The sequence below is a fragment of the Tursiops truncatus genome, chromosome 6 (genome assembly GCF_011762595.2).
Source record: "Tursiops truncatus isolate mTurTru1 chromosome 6, mTurTru1.mat.Y, whole genome shotgun sequence".
In the NCBI taxonomy this organism is placed as follows: Eukaryota; Metazoa; Chordata; class Mammalia; order Artiodactyla; family Delphinidae; genus Tursiops; species Tursiops truncatus.
This window is the reverse complement of record NC_047039.1, coordinates 112,021,894-112,039,985: the sequence shown is the minus strand read 5'-3', so window position 1 is coordinate 112,039,985 and position 18,092 is coordinate 112,021,894. Positions and strand designations below refer to the sequence as shown.

General features: G+C 47.6%; 1 protein-coding gene and 1 long non-coding RNA gene across 4 annotated transcripts in view; one reads left to right on the top strand and one right to left on the bottom strand.

Annotated features, from left to right (window-relative positions):
- RALGDS (ral guanine nucleotide dissociation stimulator) overlaps positions 1–18,092 on the top strand; it is a 102,646-nt gene that overhangs the window by 4,024 nt on the left and 80,530 nt on the right. The gene's annotated exons all lie outside the window — the stretch shown is intronic.
- On the bottom strand, positions 278–17,966 carry LOC117312706 (uncharacterized). Of its 3 annotated transcripts, XR_004527171.2 has the most exons (4): positions 17,691–17,822; positions 14,819–14,866; positions 12,130–12,204; positions 278–4,373 (listed from the first exon to the last, which is right to left on the bottom strand). It is a non-coding gene; the product is annotated as an uncharacterized lncRNA (long non-coding RNA). The 3 variants fall into 3 exon arrangements; XR_012332748.1 differs by lacking the exons at positions 14,819–14,866; positions 17,691–17,822 and adding an exon at positions 17,840–17,966; XR_004527172.2 differs by lacking the exon at positions 14,819–14,866 and having other exon boundaries at positions 17,691–17,944.

Below are 18,092 nucleotides of genomic sequence, written 5' to 3'. Positions count from 1 at the left end.
CAGAACTAAAGCCAGATCCAGAGCTGGAGGCGTTTCCATCAGTGGCTGGAGGGACACCTTGAGCGGCGGCACCGGAGTGGGAGCCAACATCACAATCAGTTGCATCAGCACCTCTGCCTCCAGGGCCCGCGGCTGCACCTGCTCCGGAGGAGACCCAGAGCCGGCTCGGCACCCACTACCCCTGCGGGGAGAACGAGCTCTGGCGCCACGCTCAGCGTCAGCTCCTGACCCACTTCTACCCGCTCCCCCCACCCCCGAACTTCCCTTCCCCTCCCCTGTTACTGTTTCTGATTTGGTTTTTAATTTTATGTTTTCGTTTCACATTATTTATGGTGTCTTTTACGTCTTCATATAACCAAGTTTAATTTTTTAAATTTGAAATTGTGCATTTCAGGAGCATCGAGTATATTCACAGTTCTATGCAACCTTCCCCAGGGTCTCGGGCAGACTGTTTCACTCCCCAGAAGGAATCCCTGAGCCAAAGCGCTCATGCCCCATTCCTCTCTCCCCCAGCCCCCGACAACCTGTAATCTGCTTTCTGTCTCTGTGTCTTTACCTGTTCTAGATGTTTCCTATAAATGGAATTATACAAGGTGGCTTTCTGTGTAGGCCACATATTTTAAGAGGGGAGTAGTTAATTTTTGTTTTCTTTTTTTACTTCAAAATAGCAGTTTTGTTATATGAAAGGGAAATGCCAGATGGATTAAAGATGGGATGTACAAATTGAAGTCTTTTTTGTAAATATGTGTGCAGTCTCAGGGTAGAGACCCCTGTTCTGAGTCTGGCCCCAGAGCCAGAAGACAGAAGGGAAACGCCTGGCTCTTCCCATGGCCAAACAGAAACAAGAAACATGTAGAAAGCTGGGGAGACAAACCATAAACTAGATCAGCACTCCTCACACCCCAGGGCCAGAGAAAGGTTTGACGCCCCTGTGGTCCCCCAGATCTTGAAAGTCAATGTTTTAAAAAGGGACAGAGAACACACATGTGCAGCTCCAACAAGAGGCCGCACACGTGGTCGGTACAGGTCAGAGACGCTTGACCTCCCAGTGAGGACACGCAGATGTAAGCGCCGTCTCCACGGCGCTGTCAACACCACACCGACAGGTTTCTAGTCTGGTGGCGACCAGCCCTGGGGACAGTGTGAGGAAGCAGAGGCCCAGCCGGTCCTCTAGAGGGAAGCGTGGAAGGACACTCCCGTCTGGGAGAACAGTGCGCAGGACCCCAGAGCTCCACGGGTGCAACCCTTTACCTGCAGAGCTAATCCCAGGAGTTTACCCGCAGGAATTCTCGCATGGTGTGTGTGCCCATGTGCACGTGTGTGCGTGTGCAGTCGTGGGTGTCAGGTGGGGAGGACTCTGGGCACGTGTGCCCTTCTGGAACCTGGTTCCCCCGGGCGGGTGCTGATCAGTCCATCGTCTTCCTCCTCCGCATTTTCTGGGGCCCCGAATCAGAATTTCCGAAAAGCCCCTGCTATGGGACATGGGCCATTTGCCATTTTTCACTCTCAGAATCATGCTGAAGGGAACATCTGTGTCCATAAATCTCTATTCAGGGCAGAATCCATGAGGTGGATTTTCTGGGTCAAAACATATACAGTTTTTAAGGTATTGGCCACAGTTTCCAACAGAGCGGTCTCTGCCCACTTTGAGCCTCGCTTGGGAAAGCGGGGCCTCAGAGGACCCGAGGGCCGGGACCTCAGGGAGGGAGGAGGAGGAGGCCCTGGGAGTGACCTGCCCAGAAGGGACTGTCCCGCCCTCAGCCCCGCCCCCAGCCCCGCCCAGTCCTAGAGCGGGTACAGAGCTGGCTCTAGTTCAAAGGTGGCTCTGCTCCTAGGACTGGCACTGGAGCTTATGCAAGAGCTGATGCTGGACTTGGCTCTAGCTCTGGGGAAGGCGCTGGAGGCGGATCTACCTCCAGAGACGGTCTAGACCTGGTTCTGCCGTTGGACAGCGCTCTCGAGCTGTCTCTCCCACTGGCACGGGAGCCGGTGCTACAGCTATTGCGGTCGCTGGCTCCGGCTCTGGCTCTGGCGCGGCCACTGAAGCTGACTCCTGGGTGGGTACTGGTTTGGCTTGAGCTGTGGGTCAGGTCCTGGAGCCGCTGTACCTCCGGAGCTAAGGTTACAGCAGGTGCCGGAAGCAGCCGTGGATTTTGCTGTGGATAGGACGCGGGAGCTGTCCCTGGTGCTGGAGCTCTCGCTGACTTTGCGGCTGACTCCAGCTCCGGTCTGGTGCTGGCTCTGCTTCTGGTGCCTCTAGCTGTACAGCCGGTCCCGGCTCGAGCTCTGTGGCTGGCGCTAAAACTGGCGGTGGAGCCGGCTGTAGCTCTGGACTGGTTCCACCTCTGGAACTGGTGTCAGGGCAGATTCTGGCGCCAGAGCAGGCACAGAGTCTGGCCTAGGAGCTGCTGACAGAGCTGCCTCTGCCTCTGACGTGGCATCACGCTGGTGCCAGAGCACGATCTAGCTCTGACGTTGGTGCTGGGGCTGTGGCTCTTTCTCCTGAGCTGGCACTGGCTCTAAGTCTGCTACGGGCGCCCAAGCCAGCTCTTGCTCTGGAGCTGCTGCAGGAGCTGACTCTCATGGGGGCTCTGGCTCTGGAGTTGGTCCTAGAACTGTGGCTGGAGCAGGCTCTAGGTCTGAACTTGGTGCTGACTCTCTCTCTGGAGCTGGTGCCAGGAATGGCTGTAACTCTGGGGCTGATGCTAGAGCTGGCGCTGGAGCGACCTCTTCCTTGGCACCTGGCACTGGCTCTAAACTGGCTTTGAGCTGGTTCTCACTCTATCACTGGGGCTGGCACGGGAGTCAGTGATAGAGCTGTCTCTATCTTCCAGAGGTAGAGCTGACATGACAGCTGGTGTTCAAGCCAGCTCCAGCTGGTGGGATAACAGCAGCCCCGCCCAGGAGCAGCAATGGAGCTGAGGCTGGAGCTGCCTCTATCTCAGGAGTTGATGCCAGTGTTGGAGCCTGAGTTGACTGTCGCCATGGCACTGGCTCGAGCTCTGGTGCTGGAGCTGACTCTGGCTCTGCAGCCAGCTCTGGCTCTAGTTCTGGAGAGCCAGAACTATTAGTGGTAATAGAACTGGCTCCGGCAATGGATCAGTGCCGAAGCGGGTGCTGGAACTGACACCGAGTCTGGAGCTTTGGCTGGAGCTGGCTCCAGATATCACTCGCGCTCTTGAGCTGGTGCTTGGAGCTGGCTCTCGCCCTGGAACTGTGGAGCTCTCTCTAGCTCGGGAGCTAATGCTCGAGCTAGCTCTAGTGCTGACACTAGCTCTAGAGAGAGCTCTACCTCTAGAGCTGCCTGTAGCTCTAGCTGTGTTGCCAGAGGTGGTGCTGGGGTAGAGGCGAGCTCACTTCCTGTTGTTATCTGTCACTCTGGGCTTTGTGTTGGGTCTGATCCAAGCTCTAGAGCTGCTGCTGGAGCTGGCAAATTGGTTGATGACAGAGCTGCTTCCATCCCTGCAGCTGGTGAGACAGCCGGTGCCAAAGCTGGTTCCAGCCCTGGAGCTGGTGCTGGAGCCAGTTGCGGAGCTCACTGGAGTTTGAGGGCTTTTCCATGAGCCGATGATGGAACTAGTTCTCTCACTGGACTTGACTCTAGATCTAGTGATGGAGCCGGCTCTCATTCTGCACCTGGCACTGGCTCTAAACCTGGAGGTGGCCCTGGAGCCAGCTGCAGCTCTGGAACGCTGCAGGAGCCGGTGATTGGAGCTGGCTCTGGCTCTGGAGCCGGTGCTACCTCTAGCTGTCGGGCTGGTACCAGAAACGCCTTTAATGGTACAAGATCTGGCACTGACAGTGGTGCCAGCTTGGGAGTTGGCAGTCGAGCTGGCACTGGTGCTGCAAGAGGACAAAAAGTTCACCAACCTCGTGACTGTAGACTGCGCGCACACACTTGTGCACGCATCAGATACATTTCTTTTCTTCCCTTCCTTTATCTTCTTACCGTGCAGCATAACATAGACCATAAGGTACACAAATAACTGTTACCCTCACATCACAGGGTTTAAGTTACAGGTCGTCAAGGAGAAAAGTAAGCATCACCCCAGCACTCTGCGTGCCCTGGGGACAGTGCCCGCGTGTCTCATCAGGAGGGAGAACGACTCTCTTACTGTCTTCACTTAGAGACTCAACATGGCTACAGCAGAGCTGTGGGTACCGAGTCAAAAGAAGGTGGGCCGTGACGGTTGGTCTCACGTGTCAACCTGCCCAGGCCGTAGTGTGCAGTCATCCGATCAAACTGGTGATTTAGTCCACACGTGTTGTGAAGCTACTTATAGGTGTGGCTGACTTGCCTTTAAGTAAAGATCACTCGAAGGGTGGGTCTCATCACGTGAAGGTCTTACAAGCCTTCAAAAAACCGAGGTTTCCTGAAAAAGAAAGTCTGGCTCAAGACACAGCAGCTAAGGATAGCCTCAAGACGGCAGAGGAGTAAGACGCGGAGATCACCTTCCGCCCCACAAATACATCAAAACTACATCTGTAGGAGTGGAACAACTCCTACAGAACACCTACTGAACGCTGGCAGAAGACCTCAGACCTCCCAAAAGGCAAGAAACTCCCCACGTACCTGGGTAGAGCAAAAAAAAAACAGAGACAAAAGAATAGGGACGGGGCCTGCCCCTCTGGGAGGGAGCTGTGAAGGAGGAAAGGTTTCCACACACTGGGAAGCCCCTTCACTGGCGGAGATGGGGCTGGTGGGGGGGAAGCATCGGAGCCACGGAGGAGAGCACAGCAACAGAGGGCAGAGTGGAGAGACTCCCGCACAGAGGATCGGTGCCAACCGGCACTCACCAACCCAGAGAGGCTTGTCCGCTTACCCGCTGGGGCGGGCGGGGCTGGGAGCTGAGGCTCGGGCTTCGGAGGTCAGACCCCAGGGAGAGGACTGGGGTTGGCTGCGTGAACACAGCCTGAAGGGGGCTAGTGGGCCACAGCTAGCCGGGAGGGAGTCCGGGGAAAAGTCTGGAGCTGCCGAAGAGGCAAGAGACCACTGTTTTGGGGTGCGCAAGGAGAAGGGATTCAGAGCACCTCCTAAACGAGATCCAGTGACGGGCGCGAGCTGTGGCTATCAGCGCGGAGCCCGGAGACGGGCATGAAACGCTAAGGCTGCTGCCGCCGCCACCAAGAAGCCTGTGTGCGAGCACAGGTCACTATCCACACCCCCCTCCCGGGAGCCTGTGCGGCCCGCCACTGCCAGGGTCCCGTGATCCAGGGACAAATGCCCCGGGAGAACGCACGGCGCACCTCAGGCTGGTGCAATGTCATGCTGGCCTCTACCGCCGCAGGCTCGCCCTGCACTCCATGCCCCGCCCTCACCCCAGCCTGAGTGAGCCAGAGCCCCCGAATCAGCTGCTCCTTTAACCCCGTCCTGTCTGAGCGAAGAACAGATGCCCTCAGGCGACCTACATGCAGAGGCAAGGCCATATCCAAAGCTGAACCCCAGGGCTGTGCGAACAAAGAAGAGAAAGGAAATCTCTCCCAGCAGCCGCAGGAGCAGCGGATTAAATCTCCACAGACAAATTGAGGTACCTGCATCTGGGGAATACCTGAATAGACAATGAATCATCCCAAAATTGAGGCGGTGGACTTTGGGAGCAACTGTAGACTTGGGGTTTGCTTTCTGCATCGAATTTGTTTCTGGTTTTATGTTTATCTTAGTTTAGTATTTAGAGCTTAGTATCATTGGTACATTTGTTTATTGATTTGGTTGCTCTCTTCCCTTTTTAAAAATATATATATATTTTTCCTTTTTCTCCTTTTGTGAGTGTGTATGTGTATGCTACTTTGTGTGATTGTCTGTATAGCTTTGCCTTTACCATTTGTCCTAGGGTTCTGTCTGTCCATTTTTTGTTTGTTGTTTGTTTGTTTAGTATAGTTTTTAGTGCTTGTTATCATTGGTGGATTTGTTTTTTGGTTTGGTTGCTCTCTCTTTTTTTATTACTTTTTATTTTTTATTTTTAATAATTTTTAAATTTTTTATTCTAATAACTTTATTTTATTTATTTTTCTTTCTATCTTTCTTTCTTCTTTTTTCTCCCTTTTCTTCTGAGCCGGGTGGCTGATAGAGTCTTGGTGCTCCAGCCAGGTGTCAGGCCTGAGCCTCTGAGGTAGGAGAGCTGAGTTCAGGACATTGGTCCACCAGAGACCTCCCGGCTCCACGTAATAGCAAATGGCAAAAGCTCTCCCAGAGATCTCCCTCTCAACGCTAAGGCCCAGCTCCACTCAACAACCAGCAAGCTACACTGCTGGACACCCTATGCCAAACAACTAGCAAGACAGGAACACAACCCCACCCATTAGCAGAGAGGCGGCCTAAAATCATAATAAGTTCACGGACACCCCAAAACACATGACTGGACGCAGTCCTGCCCACCAGAAAGACAAGATCCAGACTCATCCACCAGAACACAGGCACCAGTCCCCTCTACCAGGAAGCCTACACAAACCCCTGAACCAACCTTACCCACTGGGGGCAGACACCAAAAACAACGGGAACTACGAACCTGCAGCCTGCAAAAAAGAGACCCTAAACACAGTAAGTTAAGCAAAATGAGAAGACAGAAAAACACACAGCAGATGAAGGAGTAAGATAAAAACCCACCAGACCTAACAAATGAAGAGGAAATAGGCAGTCTGCCTGAAAAAGAATTCAGAATAATGATAGTAAAGATGATCCAAAATCTTGGAACTAGAATAGAGAAGATGCAAGAAACATTTAACAAGGACCTAGAAGAACTAAAGATGAAACAAACAATGAAGAACAACACAATAAATGAAATGAAAAATACTCTAGATGGGATCAATAGCAGAATAACTGAGGCAGAAGAACGGATAAGTGACCTGGAAGATAAAATAGTGGAAATAACTACTGCAGAGCAGAATAAAGAAAACAGAATGAAAAGAACTGAGGACAGTCTCAGAGACCTCTGGGACAACATTAAACGCACCAACATTCGAATTATAGGGGTCCCAGAAAAAGAAGAGAAAAAGAAAGCGACTGAGAAAAATATTTGAAGAGATTATAGTTGAAAACTTCCCGAATATGGGAAAGGAAATGGTCAATCAAGTCCGGCAAGCACAGAGAGTTCCATAAAGGATAAATTCAAGGAGAAACACACCAAGACATATATTAATCAAACTACCAAAAATTATATGCAAAGAAAATATATTAAAAGCAACAAAAAACATACAAGGGAATCCCCATAAGGTTAACAGCTGATCTTTCAGCAGAAACTCTGCAAGCCAGAAGGGAGTGACAGGACATATTTAAAGTGATGAAAGAGAAAAACCTACAATCAAGATTACTCTGCCCAGCAAGGATCTCATTCAGATCTGATGGAGAAATTAAAACCTTTACAGACAAGCAAAAGCTAAGAGAATTCAGCACCACCAAAGGAGCTTTACAACAAATCCTAAAGGAACATCTCTAGGCAGCAAACACAGGAGAAGGAAAAGACCTACAATAACAAACCCAAAACAATTAAGAAAATGGTAATAGGAACATACATATCAATAACTACCTTAAATGTAAATGGATTAAACGCTCCAACCAAAAGACATAGACTAGCTGAGTGGATACGAAAACAAGACCCGTATATATGCTATCTACAAGAGACCCACTTCAGACCTAGGGACACATACAGACTGAAAGTGAGGTGATGGAAAAAGATGTTCCATGCAAATGGAAATCAAAAGAAAACTACAGTAGCAATTCTCATATCAGACAAAATAGACTTTAAACAAAGACTATTATAAGAGACAAAGAAGGACACTACATGATGATCAAGGGATCAATCCAAGAAGAAGATATAACAATTGTAAATATTTATGCACCCAACATAGGAGCACCTCAATACTTAAGGCAAATGTTAACTGCCATAAAAGGAAAAATCGACAGTAACACAATCATAGTAGGGGACTTTAACACCCCACTTTCACCAATGGACAGATCATCCAAAATGAAAATAAATAAGGAAACACAAGCTTTAAATGATACATTAAACATGATGGACTTAATTGATATTTATAGGACATTCCATCCAAAAACAACAAAATACACCTTCTTCTCTAGTGCTTATGGAACATTCGCCAGGATAGATCATGTCTTGGGTCGCAAATCAAGCCTTGGTAAATTTAAGAAAATTGAAATCGTATCAAGTATCTTTTCTGACCACAACGCTATGAGACTATATATCAATTACAGGAAAAAATCTGTAAAGAATACAAACACATGGAGGCTAAACAATACACTACTAAATAACCAAGAGATCACTGAAGAAATCAAAGAGGAAATCAAAAAATACCTAGAAACAAATGACAATAAAAACACGACGACCTAAAACCTATAGGATGCAGCAAAAGCAGGTCTAAGAAGGAAGTTTATAGCAATACAATCCTACCTCAAGCAACAAGAAACCTCTCAAATAAACAACCTAACCTTACACCTAAAGCAATTAGAGAAAGAAGAACAAAAAAACCCCAAGTTAGCAGAAGGAAAGAAATCATAAAGATCAGATCAGAAATAAATGAAAAAGAAATGAAGGAAAAATAGCTAAGATCAATAAAACTAAAAGCTGGTTCTTTGAGAAGATAAACAAAATTGATAAACCACTAGCCAGATTCATCATGAAAAAAAGGGAGAAGACTCAAATCAATAGAAATGGAAATGAAAAAGGAGAAGTAACAACTGACACTGCAGAAATACAAAGGATCATGAGAGATTACTACAAGCAACTCTATGCCAATAAAATGGACAACCTGGAAGAAATGGACAAATTCTTAGAAAAGCACAACCTCCCGAGACTGAACCAGAAAGAAATAGAAAATATAAACAGACCAATCACAAGCACTGAAATTGAAACTGTGATTAAAAATCTTCCAACAAACAAAAGTCCAGGACCAGATGGATTCACAGGCGAACTATCAAACATTTAGAGGAGAGCTAACACCTATCCTTCTCAAACTCTTCCAAATATAGCAGAGAGAGGAACACTCTCAAACTCATTCTACAAGGCCACCATCACCCAAAACCAGACAAAGATGTCACAAAAAAAGAAAACTACAGACCGATATCACTGATGAACATAAATGCAAAAATCCTCAACAAAATGCTAGCAAACAGAATACAACAGCACATTAAAAGGGTCATATACCATGATCAAGTGGGGCTTATCCCAGGAATTCAAGGATTCTTCAATATACACAAATCAATCAATGTGATACACCATATTAACAAATTGAAGGAGAAAACCCATATGATCATCTCAATTGATGCAGAAAAAGCTTTCGACAAAATTCAACACCGATTTATGATAAAAACTCTCCAGAAAGTAGGCACAGAGGGAACTTACTTCAATATAATAAAGTCCATATTTGACAAAACCACAATCAACATTGTTCTCAATGATGAAAACCTGAAACCATTTCAGGATCAGGAACTAAGACAGGAACAAGACAAGGTTGCCCACTCTCACCACTATTATTCAACATAGTTTTGGAAGTTTTAGCCACAGCAATCAGAGAAGAAAAGGAAATAAAAGGAATCCAAATCGGAAAAGAAGAAGTAAAACTGTCACTGTTTGCAGATGACATGACACTATACATAGAGAATCCCAAAGATGCTACCAGAAAACTACTAGAGCTAATCAATGAACTTGGTAAAGTACCAGGATATAAAATTAATGCACAGAAATCTCTTGCATTCCTATACACTAATGATGAAAAATCTGAAAGAGAAATTAAGGACACATTCCCATTTACCATTGCAACAAAAAGAACAAAATACTTAGGAATAAACCTACCTAAGGAGACAAAAAGACCTGTATGCAGAAAACTATAAAACACTGATGAAAGAAATTAAAGATGATACAAATAGATGGAGAGACATACCATGTTCTTAGATCAGAAGAATCAACATTGTGAAAATGACTCTACTACCCAAAGCAACCTACAAATTCAATGCAATACCTACCAAACTACCAATGGCATTTTTCACAGAACTAGAACAAAAAATTTCACAATTTGTATGGAAACACAAAAGACCCTGAATAGCCAAAGCAATCTTCAGAAAGAAAAACGGAGCTGGAGGAATCAGGCTCCTGGACTTCAGACTATACTACAAAGCTACAGTAATCAAGACAGTATGGTACTGGCACAAAAACAGAAATATAGATCAATGGAACAGGAGAGAAAGCCCAGAGATAAACCCACACACATATGGTCACCTTATCTTTGATAAAGGAGGCAAGAATATACAACGGAGAAAAGACAGCCTCTTCAATAAATGGAACTGGGAAAACTGGACAGCTACATGTAAAAGAATGAAATTAGAACACTCCCTTACACCATACACAAAAATAGACTCAAAATGGATTAAAGACCTAAATGTAAGGCCAGACACCATCAAACTCTTAGAGGAAAACATAGGCAGAATACTCAATGACATACATCACAGCAAGATCCTTTTTGACCCACCTCCTATAGTAATGGAAATAAAAACAAAAATAAACAAATGGGACCTAATGAAACTTAAAAGCTTTTGCACAGCAAAGGAAACCATAAACAAGACGAAAAGACAACCCTCAGAATGGGAGAAAATATTTGCAAATGAAGCAACAGACAAAGGATTAATCTCCAAAATATACAGGCAGCTCATGCAGCTCAATATCAAAAAAACAAACAACCCAATCCAAAAATGGGCAGAAGACCTAAATAGACATTTCTCCAAAGAAGATATACAGACTGCCAACAAACACATGAAAGGATGCTCAACATCACTAATCATTAGAGAAATACAAATCAAAACTACAATGAGGTGTCACCTCACACCAGTCAGAATGGCCATCATCAAAAAATCTACAAACAATAAATGCTGGAGAGGGTGTGGAGAAAAGGGAACCCTCTTGCACTGTTGGTGGGAATGTAAATTGATGCAGCCACTATGGAGAATAGTATGGAGGTTCCTTAAAAAAATAAAAATAGAACTACCATATGACCCAGCAATCCCATTACTGGGCATATACCCTGAGAAAACCATAAATCAAAAAGGGTCATGTACCACAATGTTCATTGCAGCTCTATTTACAATAGCCAGGACATGGAAGCAACCTAAGTGTCCATTGAGAGATGAATGGATAAGGAAGATGTGGCACATATATACAATAGAATATTACTCAGCCATAAAAAGAAACGAAATTGAACTATTTGTAATGAGGTGGATGGACCTAGAGACTGTCATACAGAGTCAAGTAAGTCAGAAAGAGAAAAACAAATACCGTACACTAACACGTATATATGGAATCTAAAAAAAAAAAAAAAATGGTTTTAAAGAACCTAGAGACAGAACAGGAATAAAGATGCAGACGTAGAGAATGGACTTGAGGACACGGGGAGAGGGAACGGTAAGCTGGGACAAAGTGAGAGAGTGGCATGGACATATATACACTATCAAATGTAAAACAGATAGCTAGTGGGAAGCAGCCACATAGCACAGGGAGATCAGCTCGGTGCTTTGTGACCACCTAGAGGGGTGGGATAGGGAGGGTGGGAGGGAGACAAGAGGGAGGAGATATGGGGATATATGTATATGTATAGCTGATTCACTTTGTTATACAGCAGAAACTAACACACCATTGTAAAGCAATTATACTCCAATAAAGATGTTAAAAATAAACAAATTAATTAATTAAATTAAATTAAATTAAATACTCTACAGGGGGGAAAAAAAAAAAGAAGACACAGCATCTAGAAGCCCGCTGGAGTGTCCAGTCCTGCAGGCTTTGGACATGCCACCCCCTTGCTCACATGAGCCCACATGTTAAAATCAATTCTCTCTGTATATACACACAACATATACACCTGTGCGTGTGTGTCTACACGCACATGTGTATAAGTCGTGTGTGTGTGTGTGTACACGGGTGTATCCTGGTGGAGGGCCCTGACTTGCCTCTGTCCTTCCTGCTTCCCCTTTACAATCCCTGTTACCTGAGGCCTTAGACTCAGTGCCCGGTGGTATGCAAGCCTGGTGTTTCCTTCTGAGCTCTGCCAGCGCTGCCCGGGGTTCCGAGAAAAGCCTGGCTGACACTGTCCTGGCTAAAGACACACAGAAGACCCCCAGAGCCCTCTTACCTGTAACAATCCAGAATGCGGTCAGAGAGCTTACACTCATGAGGCTGGCCAGCAACACGGTCAGCATGCAGACTCCTGGAACAGAGAGGCGGACATATAAGGCCTCAGAAAAATAAACTAAAAACAGGATTTTCTGAATGTGGAATTCCACAGCAGGAAGGTCTGCACAGAATACGTTATCATCCCTTCAATACATGTCTTGGGGAAGTCAAGTCTTTTGCCTATTCATTGTTACCTTTTAGCGCACAACTTAATACACGCTATTTCGTGCACAATCCTCTCCTCTGATGCTAAATATTTTCACTCTACGGTCTGCAAAGAGAAGAGGCAATCGTGGCGTATGCAAGAAAGAGGGAGCCACCACCCCTGGAAATCATCTTTAATATTTGAATTTCTAGCTGTCATTTGTTTGGGGTGTCCAATAGTCTGGTCCACCCCCAGTTACACAGCAGCCAGGGCAAGGATAACAGGATGAAGACGGCTACGCTAATCATTTAACCATCTTGCAGTGAGTGTTTAATATTTGGAGTCTGATTTGCTTCCAGGGAGGTTGTGTGTGTTTGGTGAGGGAGAAACACAGAGGAAGAGGGGGAGGCAGATGATTTCATGGCTTAAAAGCTGCTGTACAAGCTTTTCCCACTAAGTGCAGAAAAACATTGGACAAAACCCAACATCCTTTCATGAGAAAAACACTCAAGAAACTAGAAACAGAAGGGCACTTCCTGAGCCTGATATAGGGCATCTGGGAACAATCCACAGCTCACGTCACACTTAGTGGGGAAAGACTGAAGCCTCCCCCGAGATCAGGAACAAGATGCGCAGTGACCAGTCTTGCCAGCTCAGTGCCACATTTCACTGGAGGTCCATCAGGCAAGAAAACGAAATAAAAGGCATCTAGACTGAAGGGGATGAAGTAAAACTATCTCCATTTGCAAATTACATGACCACGTATATAGGAAATCACAGAGAATACGGGGGGAAACTATTAGAACTAATAAACAAGTTCAGCAAGGTTGCAGGATACAAGATAAATACCACAAAAATCAGTTGTATGGGAATGTCAATTGGTGCAGCCACAATGGAAAACAGTATGGAAGTTCCTCAAAAAATTAAAAATAGAACTACTACTATGTGATCCTGCCATCCCACTTCTGGGTATTTACCCAAAGGAAATGAAACAAAAAGATACATGCACCCCAATGTTCATTGCAGCACTATTTACAGTAGCCAAGATAAGGAAGCGGCCTGAGCATCTATTGATGGATGCATGGACAGAGAAGATGTGGTGTGTATATAACGGAATATTATTTACCCATAAAAGAAGGAAATCCTGTCATTTGCAATAATATGGATGGACCTTGAAGGTATTACGCTAAGTGAAACAAGTCAGACAGAGAAAGACAAATACCATATGCTCTCATTTATACGTGGAATCTTAAAGAAAAAAAATAGGGGCTCATAGATACAGAGAACGGATTGGTAGTTACCAGAGGTAGGGAGTAAATGGGGGCAAAATGGATGAATAGGGTCAAAACGTACAAACTCCCAGTTATAAAATAAAGAAGTCCTGGGGATGTAGTGTGCAGAATGGTGACTAGAGTTAAGAATACTGTGTTGAATATTTGAAAGTTGCTAGGAGAGTGGTTCTTGAAAGTCCTCATCAGAAGGAAAAAATCTGTGCAACTATGTGAGGTGGTGAATGTTAACTAGACTCACTGTGGTGACCATTGGGCAATATATACCAATATCAAATCATTATCTTATACACCTGAAACTAATATACTCTTATATGTCAATTTAAAAATCGATTGTATTTCTAAAACTAACGCCGAAAAATCTGACAGTGAATGTAAGAAAACAAGTTAATTGACGATAGCATCCAAAAGAATAAAATACTCAGAAATAAACTTAGGATCAAAAATATAAGACTTAGGGGCTTCCCTGGTGGCGCAGTGGTTGAGAGTCCGCCTGCCGATGCAGGGGATACGGGTTCGTGCCCCGGTCTGGGAGGATCGCACGTGCCGCGGAGCGGCTGGGCCCGTGGGCCATGGCCGCTGAGCCTGCGCGTCCGGAGCCTGTGCTCCGCGACGGGAGAGGCCACAGCAGTGAGAGGCCCGCGTACCGCAAAAAAAATAAATAAATAAAAATAAGACTTATACAATGAAAGCTACAAAACATTATTGAAAGCAATTAAAGAAGGCTGAAATTAATGGAAAGATATCCCACATTCATGGATCAAAAGACTTTATACTATTAAGATAGTGGGCTTCCCTGGTGGCGCAGTGGTTGAGAGTCCGCCTGCCGATGCAGGGGACACGGGTTCGTGCCCCGGTCCGGGAAGAGCCCACATGCGGCGGAGCGGCTGTGCCCGTGAGCCATGGCCGCTGAGCCTGCGCGTCCAGAGCCTGTGCTCCGCAACGGGAGAGGCCACAACAGTGAGAGACCCGCGTACCGCCAAAAAAAAAAAAAAAAATGGCAATACTTCCCAAATGGAACTACGGATTCATTTGGAAATGCAAGGGATCCAGAATCGCCAAAACAATACGGAAAAAGCAGAGCAAAAGCAGAGGACGCATACTTTCTGATTTCAAAACTCGTTACAAAGCTACAGTAATGAAGACAGTGTGGTCCTGGCATAAAGATAGACATAACAAATCAATGGAATAGAATTGAGAGTCCATAAACAAACCTTCGCATCTGTAGTCAATTGATTTTTGATGAGCAACCAGACAATTCACTGGGGAAAGAATAAATTTTTTCAATAAATGGTATTGGGACAACTGGATATTCACACGCAAAGGAAGAAGTTGGACTCTTCCTCACAGCCCTCACGGTGGATGAGGGCTTGCCCAAGAGCTGCGAGGAGGCTGCTGGGGCCAGGCTGCTAGATGACCCTAGAGCCTGCCTGGCTCAGAGCAGCTGGCTGGGTGAGGTCACTGCCTGGTGAGACCCTGGGACGAAGGTTCAGTCATCCTCCAGCTGCATCTGTACAAGAACCTCTGACCTGGGGACTACAGTTCCCCCTTGTTCTAAGTGGGAAACTGAGATGCCAAGATCCCTCCTGGCCTGTAAGTAGCAGCCCTGGGGTTAAAGCCAGATCCCTCTGGTCCAAAGGCACAAGGCTTCCCCTCCCCTGCATCCCCTTTCCCTTAATGGGCTCTGCCTCCTCTTGGGAAATGGAGCCCTGAGCAGGGATGTCAGAGGCCCTCCCCCACACAGACAGGCTATGGCCTGTTCCCTGGCCTATCCCCATCTGGAACACACTTCACCACTTCACATCTGAAACAGTGTATACACACACACACACACACACACACACACACACACACACACTCAGAGGCCATGAAACACTGACTCATCCTGGGAGGGCTACCCTCCAATGTTTTCGATTTTACTTAAAAGTCCCAGCTATCGGGCTTCCCTGGTGGCGCAGTGGTTGAGAGTCCGCCTGCCGATGCAGGGGACACGGGTTCGTGCCTTGGTCCGGGAAGATCCCACATGACGCGGAGCGGCCGGAGCCTGTGCTCCGCGGCGGGAGGGGCCGCGGCAGTGAGAGGCCCGCGTACCGCAAAAAAACCCAAAAAAACAAAAAAAAGTCCCAGCTATCCCACTAACTCGGGCATAGCCCACTAAGCAGTGGTGAGGGCAGTGGGGACCTCTGTCTGAGTGTTCCCACTGCCAGGACACCAGATTCCCCCTGCCAGCCCCTGGGCGTGTCCCCTGCAGGGCTCTCAGAGACAGGCACAGATGACCATCGATGCATATGAGCAATTTATACATGTCTCTAGCTGTTTCCTCTGGTTTCTAGAAGTAGATAAACTTAGTTGAAGGGGAGGGTATCAGGGTCCTATTGCCAAGTCACCCTCCAAGAGGAGAGTCCAGGGACCTTTTAACTTCCTTCATCTCTTCACCCAGCTCCTCCCAGACCACCCCTGATGCTGTCCTTATGCTGAATTTGTCCTCTCCTGAGGGGAGGGGGGACAGGGAAAACAGGGAATGCTGGTTTGGCCAGGGGCTGGGTGTTGCCTGTTGACAGAATACTGGTGTGTCTGCCAGGACCCCAGGGCTGGGTCTGCCCCTGCGCACAGCATGTGGGATCTTAGTTCCCAGACCAGGGATTGAACCCATGCCCCCTGCAGTGGAAGCGCAGAGTCTTAACCACTGGACCACCAGGGAAGTCCCTGGCTCACCTCTTTATTACCAGGGAGGGACCAGTGTCCGGAAGGTACACCAGAGAACTTTGTAAAAACACAAACTGAATGAGAAAAACCAATCAGTTGGTCCCAGACCAGGTCCCAGGGAACCAGGTGTTTGCAGCTAAAAATGGAAGCACGACCTTTCAGCCAGCAGTCACCAGCTCCCCGGGCCTGTGCCTGGCCCCTGCAGACTCTGGGGAAAAAAACCCTGCCTTTGGGGCTTCCCTGGTGGCGCAGTGGTTGAGAGTCCGCCTGCCGATGCAGGGGACGCGGGTTCGTGCCCTGGTCCAGGAAGATCCCACATGCCGCGGAGCAGCTAGGCCCGTGAGCCATGGCCGCTGAGCCTGCGCGTCCAGAGCCTGTGCTCCGCAACGGGAGAGGCCACAACAGTGAGAGGCCCACGTACCGCAAAAAAAAAAAAAAACCCTGCCTTACAGGAACCTGAGGTCCTCAAGGGAAATCCCAAGGACATAGGCAATGACACCCACAAAGGATCTGGGAGGCTGTGCCCATGCACCAGGCAGATCTGCATTTGCAACTTTAAGCTGCATCATTGTGACCTTGAACAAAGCTATAACCTCTCTGAGCCTTGATTGTTGTTTTGTCTCCCATGCTGTTTCTCTGCACAGATCTTCCTCGACTTACAGTGGGGTTACATCCTGATAAACCCACCCTAAGGTGAGAACATACTGAACACCATAGCTTAGCCTAACCTACCTTAAACTTGCTCAGAAGACGTACGTTAGCTGGTAGTTTATATTATAATAGAGCTGAACATCTCATGTAATTTACTGAATACTATACTGAAAGTGAAAAACAGAATGGCTGTCAGGGTACAGAATGGTCATAAGTGTATCCTTGTTGAGCCTGGTGATGGAGTGGCTGACAGAGTTGCCACCACGCTGCCCAGCATCACGAGAATATCTCACCGCACAATCTATAGCCAGCCGGGGAAAGATCAAAATTTACAATTCGAATTGCGGTTTCTACTGAATGCCTATAGCTTTTGCCTCATCCTAATTGTATCGGGTTTCTCCCCGGCCCTTGTTACCGTTCCCTTATTTACCATGAGGGGGCCTTCCTTTTTGTCCCTCTGAATGCCCCCTCCGTCGCCACGCCTCTACCACCACCCTCTGCGCTTGGCCTACACTTGGAGACATATAAGACGGTCCCCCTGGGGCTCCTGGAGTCCCTAGGATGAACCAGGGTCAATACAACTCGGACAGGCCTTGGTAAGAAAGTATGGCCAACTCCCTTCACAGAAGAGGAAAAACAGAGGCTCCGAGGGATTCCGGCAGCCGCTCACGGTCTCCAGGCCGGCGTGCCAGCCTCAGGGGCCCTGAGCAAAAGAGTGATGATCCTAACCCGGAAAGTAAGTACGACGTCCAGCTGGTTTCCCATCCGGTGATTGCTTCGAGGCTCTTCTAGAAACAATAAAGTTTTTCCCTCAAATCATTTCCCTGATTTCTCAAGCCCGCACCCCAGCCCGGAGTTCCCTGACCCGCGCTCCTCGCCTGGAAGGTGGGTCGCCTGCGTCGGAGGCCACGGCCCAGGTAGCCAGCAGAGGTTAAAAGTCCTGGGACCCCGGCGCTCGTGGACCCCTGGGGACTGGGGGCGGCAGCTGGTGGGCGGGGCGGGGCGGGCGGGTGAGTAGGAGGAGCAGCGGTAGGTGGGCGGGGCACGCAGGGGGGTAGGTGGGGCTGAGGCCGGTGGGCGGGGCGCGCGGCTCCTTTCCCCTCCCCCGAACCCCGCCCGGCCCCGATCCCG